Here is a 15,044-nt window from a genome sequence, read left to right as displayed (position 1 = left end):
GCTCCTCCTCTCCCAAGCAGTCATAGAGGCCTTTCCGACTAAGTCTAGGAAGAACTTTCTGAGAGTAAGAGCTGTTAGACTGTGGAACAGATTCTCTCGAAGGGTGGTGGACACTCCTTCCTTGGAGGTTTTGAAGCAGAAGTTGGATGGCCACCTGTCATGGATGTTTTAGCTGAGATTCCTGCATCACAGGAGGGTTGGACTAGATGACCCTCGGGGTCCCTTCCAACTCTGCAATTCTATGATTCTATGGATGATGCCACTGTGGCTACTCCTAGACTGCCCTTGAAGTCCATATTGATCATGTAGGTGCTCCTTTAGTCCAGGTATGGGAGCCTCAGGTGAAGGGCTTAAATGTGGCTCTCCAGAATCTCTTTTCTGGCCCTCGGGACTCTTTTCAGGTGACACCCTGCCCTCATGCACAGTTCTTCCCAGGCCACACTCCTCACTAGACTGACTATTCATCGTTTTTCATTGATCCTGGACTTGCCATGTCCCTGAGCAGTCACTCTCCAGTCGCCATCAGCAGGTTCATCCTCAAAATGCTTTACTTGCCTTTTCAGCAATTTTTAAACTTACCTGTCTTTCTCTCCTTCCAAGGCAACCTGAGCCCATATGAAATTAGAAGGAATGGCTTTGTCCTCTCCTTGTCTTCTATGCTTCCCCCCCCCCTCCACATGCACATTTCCAGCTTCAGCAACAAAAACCCCAACTTTCCCTTCATGAAATGACTTCTCTAGTTGCCTTTTAAAAGAAAAGCCTTCTATTTTCCCTACTCATCTTCCCTCTTCTTTAAGCAGACTTCATATCCATGTACCCTTTCATGTGCTTCCACTTTTCATCCTTCATTTATCTTCATTTTCTCTTGGCTTTTCCATTTGATTTTCTTGATTCTCTTTAAAATCTCCATCTTGGTATTTTTCTGAGTTTTCAATTTAAACTTTGCTTGGCTAAACTCTTTTTGGGGGGACTTTCTCAAGGTCCATCATCTGTCTACAATTTACTGTCCTTGTGTTATTAGGATTAAGTCTTCTTTGATCTTCTATTTTCCTTCAGTTTCCTTTTAATTTAAAATTCAATGCCTCTCTTAACACTTTTTAGGGACAGATACCTGATTAAGATATATGTGCACAGTGTTTTAAATCAACCACTGCAGAGATCACAGGTAAAAATTACCTGTGCCCCCTTTTAAAGTGGCAAATGATGAATTTCAGCAGAGTGAAATCCCTTCATTTACTCTAAAAAAAATTCCAAATAGTTTTGAAAAGCATCTAACCTAATCTGGTCTCAGTTGCCTTTTCAAACCTGTTTCATCTTCCGAGCCTCCCTCTCCTAACCCCTCTGCCCCTTAACTCCTTCAGCTCTGACCAGTGAGAGGGCCAACACCAGTACTATAGCCAGGGACAGGCTCACTCACTGGAATGCGGCTCGCTTCCTCCACCATCTGTCATAATGACACATAAAAAAGTCCCTTACAGCATTAATACAGTGGGTGTAAATATCTTTATTTTTGACAGGGGGTCACTTCAGGGCTTTGATGGGAAATGAGTATTTTCATCCCAAATTAAAACATTCTGGAAATACAAGGGAACTGAATTTAAAACACACCCAAATCTCATGGAGTACAAACTACAGGAACATGACCTGCACAGGAGAATAAGGGAAAGACTATGGGAAGAGGAGCTGGCTTGGATCTCAGTGGCCCCCATTGAATTCTGTCGAGCAAAGTAAATGGGCTGTACAGTTGGAAAAGTAATCTGGGGTACAGTTGGAAAGGACAGCAGTTGCTTCTCACTCCTATGTATAGAGAACATTCTATGATAGAATGAATGAAGCCTGGGTGCTTGTTTTTAAAAAAGTTGGCTTAAAAAGAAAGAAAGTGGTGGTTAATTTTAAATCATTGCTCCTGTTTGTAGCATACTGGCCGTCTTTCCCTTGAAAATTGCTTTGTTGAAATATAATACCTGGTTGGTGGATGGGAAAGGTTTGGAGGACGCCATTGACCAACCGTCTCTCCTTATTTTAGTCAAGCAAGCAATATTCTCAGAGAATATGCCTGAGTGGTTCAAGGAACAGATTTAGAAGTGATGAAAAGGAAGATATAATTTAAGCTAGTCCCCCTTCTTGGAACTGAAGGCCTCAACATAATTAGCAGTGATGATTGAAAGCAAAGCCCTATATGGACATTCTGTTTGCTTTCAGAGATCACTGCAGTTCAGGTTATGCTGACTGGGAAAAGGTTTGAACTCGACCAGTGAATGCATTTTAAAGCCACGAGACGGTGCCTCCTGCTTGTTTGGTAGGAGTTACCTCAAGAAAAAGTTGTCTTGACTCCTGTGCCTTTTAATAGTTGGACAGATTCTCTCTCCCCTACATAGCAAGCCTTACCAATCAGAATGCCTTCTTCCGTTCTACTATTAAGGAACACAGTCCTCTGCATTTCATCCTAGCGCATTGGTTTAAAATGTAAAATATAGCATTGTCGACATACGGCCTTCAACAGCCCAGCTTTTCCATTCAGACTCGGTGGGTATGCAGCCTAACCCATCTGTAGCACAAAAGATGTAGATTTTCCCAAACCGGAATCATTCATGCTCATCCTCAACATGCTGCTTTCAATTTAGAGTGTTTCTAGATCCTACTGTTCATGAGGTTGGATGTGCCTACTTGTTATGTGTTTGAAAGCCCTCCTCTTCTTTAGGATATCCACATATTTCCCTCCCTGCACATGGTCCAAGTGAACGAAGAAGGAAGTGGTGCTTGTAATCTTGATATACCGTATTTTTCGCTCTATAGGACGCACTTTTCCCCCTCCAAAAATTAAGGGGAAATGTGTGTGCATCCTATGGAGCGAATGCAGGCTCCTTGGCTTCAGCAATAGTAACACGAAGCCTCCAAAGTGCAGAGGGAGCACTCCCTCCGCGCTCTGGAGGCTTCGTGTTGCTTTCGCTGAAGCCTGGAGAGCGATAGGGGTCGGTGTGCACCGACCCCTCTTGCCCTCCAGGCTTCAGGGATAGCCGCCTGAAGCCTGCGGAGCCCAGTGCGAGTTCCCGCTGCGCTCTGCAGGCTTCAGGTTCCTTTCGCTGAAGCCGGGAGAGCAAGACTCTACTGGCTTCAGCAGAGAGGGAGAGCTGCGCAGCGCCCCTTCAGCCAAGCGGGAGGAGAAATGGAAGGGGCTCCGTTTCTCCAGCTGCTTTGCTGAAGAGGCGCAGAGCAGAGAGGGGGAGAATGTTTTTTTCTTGTTCTCCCCCTCTAAAACAAGGTGCGTCCTATGGTTGGGTGCGTCCTATAGAGCGAAAAATACGGTACACCAATTCACAACATCATTGGTCAGATGTGGATATGCACACCCACACTCAAATTGAGAGGACTGCCGACAACTGTTTTCAAATGGACACACTGCAGGGGAGTAAAAAATCAATCTGCAATGAGATTTCCATGAGCTTTCAATTTTGGAATGAAATGAGTATTTTCACTGTACAGTGGTGCCTCGCAAGACGAAATTAATCCGTTCTGTGAGGCTCTTCATATAGCGGTTTTTTCGTCTTGCGAAGCAAGCCCATTGACAGCTTAGCGGATTAGCGCTATTAGCGGTTTAGCGGCTTTTAGCGATCAGCTGTTAAGCGGCTTAGCGGCTTAGAAAAAGGGGGGGAAAGGGGGGGAAACCCGCAGGAACTCGCAAGACATTTTCGTCTTGCAAAACAAGCCCATAGCGAAATTCGTTTTGCGAAGCGCCTCCAAAACGGAAAACCCTTTCGTCTAGCGGGTTTTCCGTCTTGCGAGGCGTTCGTCTTGAGGGGCACCACTGTACTATACATTTAAAGGTGTTCAAAACACATTCCTCCAAAAACAATTCCCACCACTCTTAATCTTGGGGGGGGGGGTTCGAGCCCCACGTTGGGCAAAATATTCCAGCATTGCAAGCGGTTGGACTAGATGACCTTTATGGTCCCTTCCAACTCTATGATTATAATCCTTAACAAACTACAGTGGTACCTCGGGTTAAGTACTTAATTCATTCCGGAGGTCCGTTCTTAACCTGAAACTGTTCTTAACCTGAAGCACCACTTTAGCTAATGGGGCCTCCTGCTGCTGCTGCGCCGCCAGAGCACGATTTCTGTTCCCATCCTGTGGCAAAGTTCTTAACCCGAGGTAATATTTCTGGGTTAGCGGAGTCTGTAACCTGAAGCGTATGTAACCTGAAGCATATGTAACCCGAGGTAGCACTGTACAGTGCCCAGAATTCCTTGAGGGAAATAATGTGCTTTGAAGGCACAGGGCAGGTATCACTTAATGAGTCCCATCAGCAGAAGACCTGCACTAGGAGTAGCCACAATGGCTTCATTAATAGAATTTTAGGATTGCAGAGTTGGAAGGGACCCTGAGGGTCATCTAGTCCAACCCCCTGCAAGTCAGGAATCTTTTGCCCAAGGTGAGGCTCAAAACCACAACTCAGAGATTAAGAGTCTCATGCTCTGCTGACTGAGCTATTTGCCCTGGCATTCCCATGACCTAGATGATAGAGAGGGCATCACTTCGGTCCCACTAGTGCAGCTGTGTGACTTCACCCCTGGAGGTGCACTCCATTGTCTCTTGAGACAGGAGGATGCCAACAACTCCCAGAAGCCTTGACAAATTACAGTTCCCAGGATTCCTTGAGGGAAGCCATGACTATAATGGTAAAGGGACCCCTGACCATTAGGTCCAGTCGTGATCGACTCTGGGGTTGCGGCGCTCATCTCGCTTTATTGGCCGAGGGAGCCGGCGTACAGCTTCCGGGTCATGTGGGCAGCAGGACTAAGCCGCTTCTGGCGAACCAGAGTAGCACAGGGAAACGCCGTTTACCTTCCCGCTGGAGCGGTACCTATTTATCTACTTGCACTTTGACGTGCTTTCGAACTGCTAGGTTGGCAGGAGCAGGGACCGAGCAACGGGAGCTCACCCCGTCACGGGGATTCGAACCGCCGCCCTTCCGATCGGCAAGCCCTAGGCTCTGTGGTTTAACCCACAGCGCCACCTGTGTCCCTTGACTATAATGGTATGATACTGCTTTAAGTGTACAGTGCAGGTGGGGCTTCAGTTGGATACAACTCTTGAGTTTATTCATTTGGTTTGCTCACATGACATTTATGCGGCATATTTAAATCACCAAGATGGTAGGCCGGTCACTTATGCCAACTCATTTGCACTGCAAGGCTGGCGCTCCACTGGGGCAACCCTTAACAAGCCCTAAAGAGCAACATATTTTCTGTCTGTAGTCTTGAAGTCAAAATGCAGAGGCATAGTTGTGTTGAAGAAAAACAGCAAAGAACCTTGTGGTACTTTCAAGATGAAAACAAATGCATTTGATGCATCTACGCAACTCTTCTGCCCGATTTGGTATGGTGTCCATCTGCTTTCAGTTGGGGGGGGGGGAGAGAAAGAAGGAAAGAAAGAAAGCTGTGGCTGGCTACAAAGAAACAATTCCTATTTTTTTCCTATTTCCTATTCAAGCATCAGCTTGAGACGGACTGCAAGAAGATCAAACGTATCCATTCTTAAGGAAATCAGCCCTGAGTGCTCACTGGAAGGACAGATCATGAAGCTGAGGCGCCAATACTTTGGCCACCTCATGAGAAGAGAAGACTCCCTGGAAAAGACCCTGATGTTGGGAAAGATGGAGGGCACAAGGAGAAGGGGACGACAGAGGACGAGATGGTTGGACATGAGTCTGACCAAACTGCGGGAGGCAGTGGAAGACAGAGTGCCTGGCGTGCTCTTGTCCAGGGGGTCACGAAGAGTCGGACACGACTAAACAACTAAACAACAGCTGGGAGCAGGGGTGCCAACTTGAATAAAATATTGGGGAGCCCAGGTAACTGATCACATGACACGGCACATGCACACCGTTTGACTGGCAACGCCCATCAACCTGGGAAGATGCGACAGCCCCCTCAAATATTTCATTGGGAGGTGGGCCAAACAGACCTCGGTCCCTAGGCTGGGATTGGTTTTAATTAGCACAGCTCTCTCAATCCTGAGTGAGGACGGATTTGGCAGGGGGGCATGGGAACGGCTGCCTCAGTAACAACTCCAACGCAAATAATCATCAGTGTGATCTGAGCTTGCAAATGCACCCAAGAGTTGTTACGATGAATGGCTCACACACTGATATAAACGGATCTCTTTATCCCTCCTCCTCTCTCCCTCCTCTCTTTCCCTGCCTAATGAGCAAACAGTTTGCTGCAGTACACCGGCAGGATTTCCTCTCTTCTCCCCTTCCCCTTGGGAGTCTGCTGAGTGCTGCTGAACTGAGGCAGTTGTGTATATATTATTCATGCCTCTCTGAAACGCAAAAGTAGGTGAGCGCTTGCACAGAACACATAAATACCACAAAGCGTTCCCCTTTTCGTGAAGACAGGAATGGAAGAGATTCTTGGGGAAATGCCTGGGCAGCACATTATTCTCTTGCTGTCTGCAGCAAAAGCAAAGCCCATAAGAAAAAACCTTTCGTCCTCATGCCCACCTTAAGTACAGATTGAATTGTATTTTTTCCTGTTCATCCTGTCTCATTCCCCCCACCCCATTTCCTTTCCTACTGTTTTCACCCACTGTGGCAATTCAGCTCAGAAGTTCCTCAGGACACACAAACACACTCACCTTGTTGTTGTTGTTGTTGTTTAGTCGTGCCCGACTCTTCGTGACCCCATGGACCAGAGCACGCCAGGCACTTCTGTCTTCCACTGCCTCCCACAGTTTGGTCAAACTCATGCTGGTAGCTTCGAGAACACTGTCCAACCATCTCGCCCTCTGCCGTCCCCTTCTCCTTGTGCCCTCCATCTTTCCCAACATCAGGGTCTTTTCCAGGGAGTCGTCTCTTCTCATGAGGTGGCCAAAGTATTGGAGTCTCAGCTTCACCTCTCAATAAAGCACCATATGCATGGAAGGCGCTGAGTCAACCGGTAGATTTATTAGCTTGTTCATTATTTAAATAATAATTTTAACACAATTCATTGATAAATGGTGGTTAGTGACTACTATTGCAACAAACTGCATGAATTATTACCCTGAGTTGCAGGTACAAATACACACACAAGGGAGATTGTAACGAGCAGTAGACATTCACACAAAAACACAATATCAAAGGTTAATTCATCTGTGTGTCTTCCAGTACAACATATGTCGTCATCGGCCAACAATGCCTGTTATGGTGCCCAAACTCCACCACTTGAGGTAGTTATCTCACGAGAGGGCCTCCTCTACAAATCAATACAGTGGTACCTCGGGTTACATACGCTTCAGGTTACAGACTCCGCTAACCCAGTAATAGTACCTTGGGTTAAGAACTTTACCTCAGAATAAGAACAGAAATCATGCGGCGGCAGTGGGAGGCCCCATTAGCTAAAGTGGTGCTTCAGGTTAAGAACAGTTTCAGGTTAAGAATGGAACTCCGGAACGAATTAAGTACTTAACCTGAGGTATCACTGTACCTCAGGGGACGCAGGTGGCGCTGTGGGTTAAAGCCTCAGCGCCTAGGACTTGCCGATCGAAAGGTCGGCGGTTCGAATCCCTGCGGCGGGGTGCGCTCCCGCTGCTCGGTCCCAGCGCCTGCCAACCTAGCAGTTCGAAAGCACCTCCGGGTGCAAGTAGATAAATAGGGACCGCTTACCAGCGGGAAGGTAAACGGCGTTTCCGTGTGTGGCTCTGGCTCTGGCCAGAGCAGCGATGTCACGCTGGCCACGTGACCCGGAAGTGTCTCCAGACAGCGCTGGCCCCTGGCCTCTTAAGTGAGATGGGCGCACAACCCCAGAGTCTGTCAAGATTGGCCCGTACGGGCAGGGGTACCTTTACCTTTACCTTTTACCACTGTACTATGAGAAAGTCAACTATAATCAGAACAGTAAGTCTAGATTTGCGGCTATTTATTCCCTGCCCCTTCAGCATATTTAGCAGTACTGTTTCTTCATTCAACCAATTAACACCATAATTTCCTTGTAGTGGGGATGTAGTGGTAGCACAGTGAGCCTTTTCTCTCAAACACACTAAGGTGTAGTTAAGGCAAGAGTTTCAGTTGGCAGTTATTTTAAGTGCTGCAAGTATGCATTGAGTTGGGAAATAACCGTTAAAGCCCAAGCGAGGGAAGTGATGTAGCCCAGGGCCAGGGCACGCTGAGAAACATTCCACGCCAACTGAAAAAGGATTATTGCATGTGAATCCAGCCCTGGAGACTAAAGGCAGAAGTTGATTCTCACAGCCAGGTTGACTTACAGCCAATCCTATGAATGTTTATTCATTTCAGTGGGACATTTTTCCCAAGTGAGTGTGCACAGGATTATGGTCTTAGGCAAGGGTCAGCAAGGTTTATCTTGTCTGGGCCAGATCGGGGCCCATGATTTTCAGCATCTGTGCGCAGATGCGATTTCCGGCACCGCAGAAGTGAGTCCCTGCACTGAGCTGATTTAGCACAGCATGCAAGCAGGCGGCTTGGTTCAGGGGGCGGTTCGTGGGCCAGTCAAACAACCTCTGTGGGCCACTTCCGGCCCATGGGCCTTAGGTTGCTGACCCCCTGGTATTAGGTATTCATTACATTTCTATCCAACTCTTCCCTCAAGGAACTCAGTTTCAGTTTCTTCATGTCAAGCAGAGACATCACTGAGCTTCTTTGATACTGCAGCTCAGAGCGGAACTCGACCTCAGAGGCCAGGTTAAGGTGGGCTCAGTTCCCAACAAAGACCTGTTAAAAGGAGAAAAAAATTGTGTGCGGGGAGATATTTGGGGTCCTATGTAAAGAATCCTATGTAAAGAGTCCTACGTAAAGAATAGGGACGCGGGTGGTGCTGTGGTCTAAGCCACAGAGCCTAGGACTTATCGATCAGAAAGTCGGCGGTTCGAATCCCCACGACGGGGTAAGCTCCCGTTCCTCGGTCCCTGCTCCTGCCAACCTAGCAGTTCGAAAGCATGTCAAGTGCAAGTAGATAAATAGGTACCGCTCCAGCGGGAAGGTAAACGGCGTTTCCGTGCGCTGCTCTGGTTCGCCAGAAGCGGCTTAGTCATGCTGGCCACATGTCCCAGAAGCTGTACGCCAGCTCCCTCGGCCAATAAAGCAAGATGAGCGCCACAACCCCAGAGTCGTCTGTGACTGGACCTAATGGTCAGGGGTCCCTTTACCCTTTTTATGTAAAGAATCAGAATGCAAAGACATTACATTTGGCTTACTGAGTGACCTGACTGCCCCTTTGAACTAAGAGCAAAGGAAGGCATTACATTTTAAGTGTGCTCGAAGCGGTACACACATTCCGAAATATCTTTCCAGAGCGCTGAACATGTGTTTAGACCAGTGGTGTAGCATGGGTTGCCACCGTGTGGGGCTGCACAGGGGAGGGGAGCAGGAGTGAGGGAAACAGAATATGAATGCACATTCAACTGCCTAACGGCGTCTGGATCACCCAGGAGATGGCAGCTGCAGAGATAAGAAAAGAAGAGTAATTTTGTTGTCTGGAGAGGTCACTTCCTGGTTTGCATGGAGAAGCCGTTTTCAACGGAGCCCAGCATGCAGCTGCGTTGAGGCAGCACCGGGTATTGAAATATTGCACCCCTAACAATTTTGCACCAGGAGCAACTCCCCGTGGGTCCCCCCACACTGTGCCACTGGTTCAGACTCAATAGTGTACTTAAGTTGCTACAACTGCCATCAGCCTTAGATGTCAAATGCTCTCCAAGATTGACTGATGCCACAGTTGTAGCTATAGCACCTCCCATAGCTTTAGCCACTCTTGAGATCAGTTTTCAGACTAAAATTAAAGTGACATTCTGCATATGAAGCATAGTGGGTGGCCAGCTGAGACCTGTGTTCCAGATAGATAAATCTTGACTCCTATATACTTTTGGCCCAGAGGCAGTCGCTACGCATTTCTGGGCATGTTGCCGCTTGCAACACCACTGATGGCTAATATTTAAACAGTTCCTCCGTTTTAGTCTAGTTCAGCTGGGTGTTGCCTGAAAAGCATTCTGTTATAACTTTGCTTGCTGCTGAGATATGATTAATCGGTCACTTGGGTGGTGAGTTTAAACCGGATTCCGTGACTGGCTCTTGGAACTTGGAGGAAGAAAAAAAAACTTTGGCCACGGCAAAAGCAAAACGGAAAGCAGTTCTGTAATTGCAGCCTACAGATATCTGCAGCAATAAATGACTTCCTCTGTCAGTTTGGCCAAACCCTTGCTGGACAAAACTGAAGCGGCTCTCCAGAGAGCACAGACACATTTGGACTAAACATATGGGGGGACCCATTAAATATTATTTTATGCTCCCATTTCCTGAATCAGGAAAATGGTCAGGAAGCAGCAATTCATAGGGACAGTTCCCCTAGTAAGGAAGAAAGCACAGGAGCGTTATGGTACCTGCCAGGGAAGGAAGCCTTAGAGGACACTACACAAGAACTTTATTGCCTCTTTTAAAAAATAAAGAACAGCAACAGAAGCCTCCAGTGTTATGTAGAAACTGAGCTATGTAATGGCAGTATCCTCATAGTGCTTTTTGCATATACTGTACAAGCCGATCAGGCAGGCACCTACAGCAGTGTATCTCCACCAGGGGAGCATATGAAAATCTCAGAGCAAGGAGGGTGTGTGTGTGAATGTTTCCATATATATATATATATATATATATATATATATATATGTAAAAGGTAAAGGGACCCCTGACCATTAGGTCCAGTCGTGGCCGACTCTGGGGTTGCGGCGCTCATTCGCTTTATTGGCCAAGGGAGCTGGCGAACAGCTTCTGGGTCATGTGGCCAGCATGACTAAGCCGCTTCTGGCGAACCAGAGCAGTGCACGGAAACACCGTTTACCTTCCCACCAGAGTGGTACCTATTTATCTACTTGCACTTTGAGGTGCTTTTGAACTGCTAGGTTGGCAGGAGCAGGAACCGAGCAATGGGAGCTCACCCCGTTGCGGGGATTCAAACCGCCGCCCTTCTGATCAGCAAGTCCTAGGCTATATAAAACAAGTACATTCGTACCTTGGAGTCAAATGGAATCCATTCCGGAAGTCTGTTTGACTTACAAAATGTTTGGAAACCGAAGTGCAGCTCCCGATTGGCTGCAGGAACTCCTGCAGCCAATTGGAAGCCGTGGAAACCCCGTCAAATGTTCTGGTTCCAAAGAACGTTCGCAAACCGGTTCACTCACTCACCCAACCACACCAGCCACTACTGAGCCTTAATTTTGTGATGTGCCCTTAAAACACACAAGCACACAATTTCCCAAGCATACTATAATGAATGGAAATGTAAAAATAACTTCAGAAATATATCACAACCATCATGGCCGGAATGTAGCAGTGGAGATTCCTGTATTAATAAATATTTGCGTGGAAGAGAGCACTTGAGCAAGTGTACCCGAGTTCATGTGAAAAAGCCCATGTCTACCAAACTTCTTGCATTCTTTCTCTTTAGAGTTCTTTACTTGGAGATTCAGACACGGGCAGTACAATCCACTGCACTGAACCAAGTGAGGTGCAAGGTATTTCACAAGACCGCCATGAATGGCAAGTTTTACCCTGTGCTCATTACTGGTCTTTGCCAAACCAGTTCCAAATTGTTCCAGGGCAATCTCAATCTCTGGCACTTGAAGACACTGGAAGACTCTTTCCAGGGTCAATATGACATTAATGAGCCTATAGCAAGAATGAATTTGGCATCACATCAAATTGATTCCATAAAATATTGAAATGAAAGCCGAAAGCCAAAACAACTCATAAGTGCAGCATCATGCTTTGCAAATGGCACGTTCAAGTGAGAACTACAAACTGTGTGGTTTGAGGAAAGTTTCAGTGATGGGATCCCATATCCTGAAATGAGAATTCTTCTCAAAGAAGAATAAAATTAAACTGTCAGAGGTTTTATTGGCAGATGTCTTTTTCATTGCACATTCATGATTATTTGTCCTCAAGATGGTATCAGGATGGTTACGAGGGATCTGATTTTCAATATTGTTTCCACCTGCAAGTTTTTGGGTGGACAAATTTTCATGTAGATTTGTCATGTAGATATGCTTCAGCTCTACTTCCAGCTTGCTTAATGAAGAGCTTCCAATTAAGGATTCCATCTCAACAGCACATTTCACCACACAGATTGCACAAACGCATTTAGCCAACTACAATAAACATATGGGACTTAGGCTGTGCACATGCTATCCCTTCAAAGTACTTCCCCCCACCTCAAAGAATGGGCAGAGTGACAATTACCAGAAACTACAGTACCCAGAATTCTTTGAGGAGGGCTTTGAAAGTGCTTTAAAGGCACAGTGCCTATGCAGCCATAGATTACTATATGGTTGATGTGAGCAACCTTGCCACAAAATCACATTTGCATGTTTGAAAAGAAATCAGGTAAGAGCAGGTCAAATTTCTGGGCAGCATCCATAAAAAACCAGTGATGTTGCTCACTTCACACTAGGGCGGTCAATCGAATTGACAAAGACCGTTTGTCAGCAGCTTCTCCTACCTTGAAACCAGCTGTTTTGTTTCAGCTACGCAGGGTGTATTGGATGAGATATGCCTGGAGAGACTTTTTTGAAATTTTCTTTCCCCTTTAAACAGCTGATCCACATGCCACACCACAAAATGCCCTTGAAAAATCCCACCAGTTCACTCAAAGCAGAGTGTCATGCGGTATTATATGTGTGCGTGCATGGGCGTAGCCAAGATTTATGTGGGGCAGGCAGGACTTTTGTTTGGGGGGGGGGGCAGAACCAAGCTATCTGAGACATGATTTGTCAGTTAGTGAAGTATTTTTATTTATTTACTTGATTTGGGGGACAGATCTGTTCCACTTCCCAGTGGGGAGGAGTTGTGGTGGACCGCGTGGCCACCCACTCTCCATTGGGGGCAGGGGACTTTGTCCCCCGTTGCCTGGGGGATCCCGGCCACGTCAGAGCCCGGCCAGCCAATCCGCTGGCTGGGGTGTGTGTGTGGCCGGGGCCCGTTTAAATGGAGAGAGCCAGAGGACATCCTCTTTGGCTCGCTTCCTCAATCACCCGCCCTCCCTCCCTATTTTGCAGGTTAGGCAATGCCCTTGCTATGGACTTGGTCGTCTTGGTTGTCCAAGGGGCCTGGTAGGAATTTTTCCACTTGGCAAATTGGCACTGACCACTTGGTTTTCACCTACCTCATAGCAATCGTCACAACTTTGTTAGGGTTGCGGTTAGGCATTGTTTGACCTTGCGTGGGGGAGGGGAGGTGCGGCCATCACCTGCCCCTCCATGCTTAAGGGTATTCCGTTAAAGGAATCCGGGGATGTTGATCTAGTCTCAAGCCCAGCTGGGGGCTAGGGCCTTGACACGACCCCGATGGGAACACCAGGGGGAGCTTGAGTTGGTTCGCATCGACAGGGCTCCCCCTACCGGTGGCTTACCCTTACTGGACTTCCTGCACAATGGGCAGGAGTCAGATATAGTCAGGTCCAATCAATGCCTAAGCCAATACCGCTCACATTCTGTAATTCAATAAAGTTGTGGCCAAAAATTTGCCCAATAACATAAACCTAATATCTGTGTCCTTGTGTGAGTTATTTCTGATGAGGGGGTGGCTGCAGGGTCTTGACACGCAACTGCCCCCATGCACCCCATGGCTATATGCATGTGTGTGTGCAAGAGAGGGGGCTGCTATTGAGGTTTGAAAGTCTAACACACAAACACACACCCCTTTTGTGTGCCAATATCGTTGTGTGGTTCTCTTTAACCTGGACGGATTCTGCACCAACATGGAAGAAGCCCTCGCTTAACAATCCGAGTCAATATACTGTATGTTTACTTGGAAGTAAGTTTCACTGTGTTCATTGGGATTAAACCCATGTTAGCATCCACAGTAGTTTTCCCAGTAGTGATGTATGGAAGTGAGAGCTGGACCATCAAGAAGGCTGATCGCCGAAGAATTGATGCTTTTGAATTATGGTGCTGGAGGAGACGCTTGAGAGTTCCATGGACTGCAAGAAGATCAAATCTATCCATTCTTAAGGAAATCAGCCCTGCGTGCTCACTGGAAGGACAGATCCTGAAGCTGAGGCTCCAAGACTTTGGCCACCTCATGAGAAGAGAAGACTCCCTGGAAAAGACCCTGATGTTGGGAAAGATGGAGGGCACAAGGAGAAGGGGACGACAGAGGACAAGATGGCTGGACAGTGTTCTCGAAGCTACCAGCATGAGTTTGACCAAACTGTGGGAGGCAGTGGAAGACAGGAGTGCCTGGCGTGCTCTGGTCTATGGGGTCACGAAGAGTCGGACACGACTAAACGACTAAACAACAACAAGCATCTACAGGATGCTTACCCTTCTTTACCCTTCTCAGGCTGCAGTCCTAAGCATACTTGGAAATAAGTTGCACAGAAATCAATGAATGAAGAATCAAGCACATAACAAGCTGAAGGGCAAAGTGCTAACCTGAAATCCCATGCATGCTTCACTGAGAGTCAGCTTCATTGAAAGCAGAGTAAGTTATTTCCAATTAAACATTAGCCACGCCTTAGTTTCCCAAGTAGCGAGAGATTCATGGAGGGTTTCTTTTGCTTTGTTTAATTTGCAAATATGCAATCAGAGGATAGTGTGTGGAGGAAAAGTACTCTCTTACGAATGGATAGCACAGCTGCTAATCCTGCATCAGATTTGCAGAGATTTAAGAATGTATGCACACTGTACCAGTTCCAGAAACACAGTTTCAGTCAATTTGAGTAACAAACTGGGTGTCACACTAAAATTCTAAGTGCACACTTTCTCCCTTCCTTCTCTCCCTCTCTCACACAAAGAGCAGATTTTAGAACCTGACAACCTTAGAAAGCTGTTTTCCTTTTTAAAAAGAGAGAGTTTCTGGCTCTCGAGGTTGCAAACCCATGCTTGGAAGGATGTGTCTTTGTGACATCTGCTAAAACCGCAGCAGCCAAAGGAGAAGCTGCAGAAAATTATTAGTGTGTGGGGCTACCTCACTCCTTCCTCTGTCAGAATCAACTAGGCAAAATAATTTACAGAGATGTGCTCACTTTGCGCAGCATATGCAGGCTTTCAGAAGTCAG

This window comes from Podarcis cretensis (assembly GCF_951804945.1).
Source record: "Podarcis cretensis genome assembly, chromosome: 17".
Lineage (NCBI taxonomy): Eukaryota > Metazoa > Chordata > Lepidosauria > Squamata > Lacertidae > Podarcis > Podarcis cretensis.
This window is presented reverse-complemented; position numbering follows the sequence as displayed.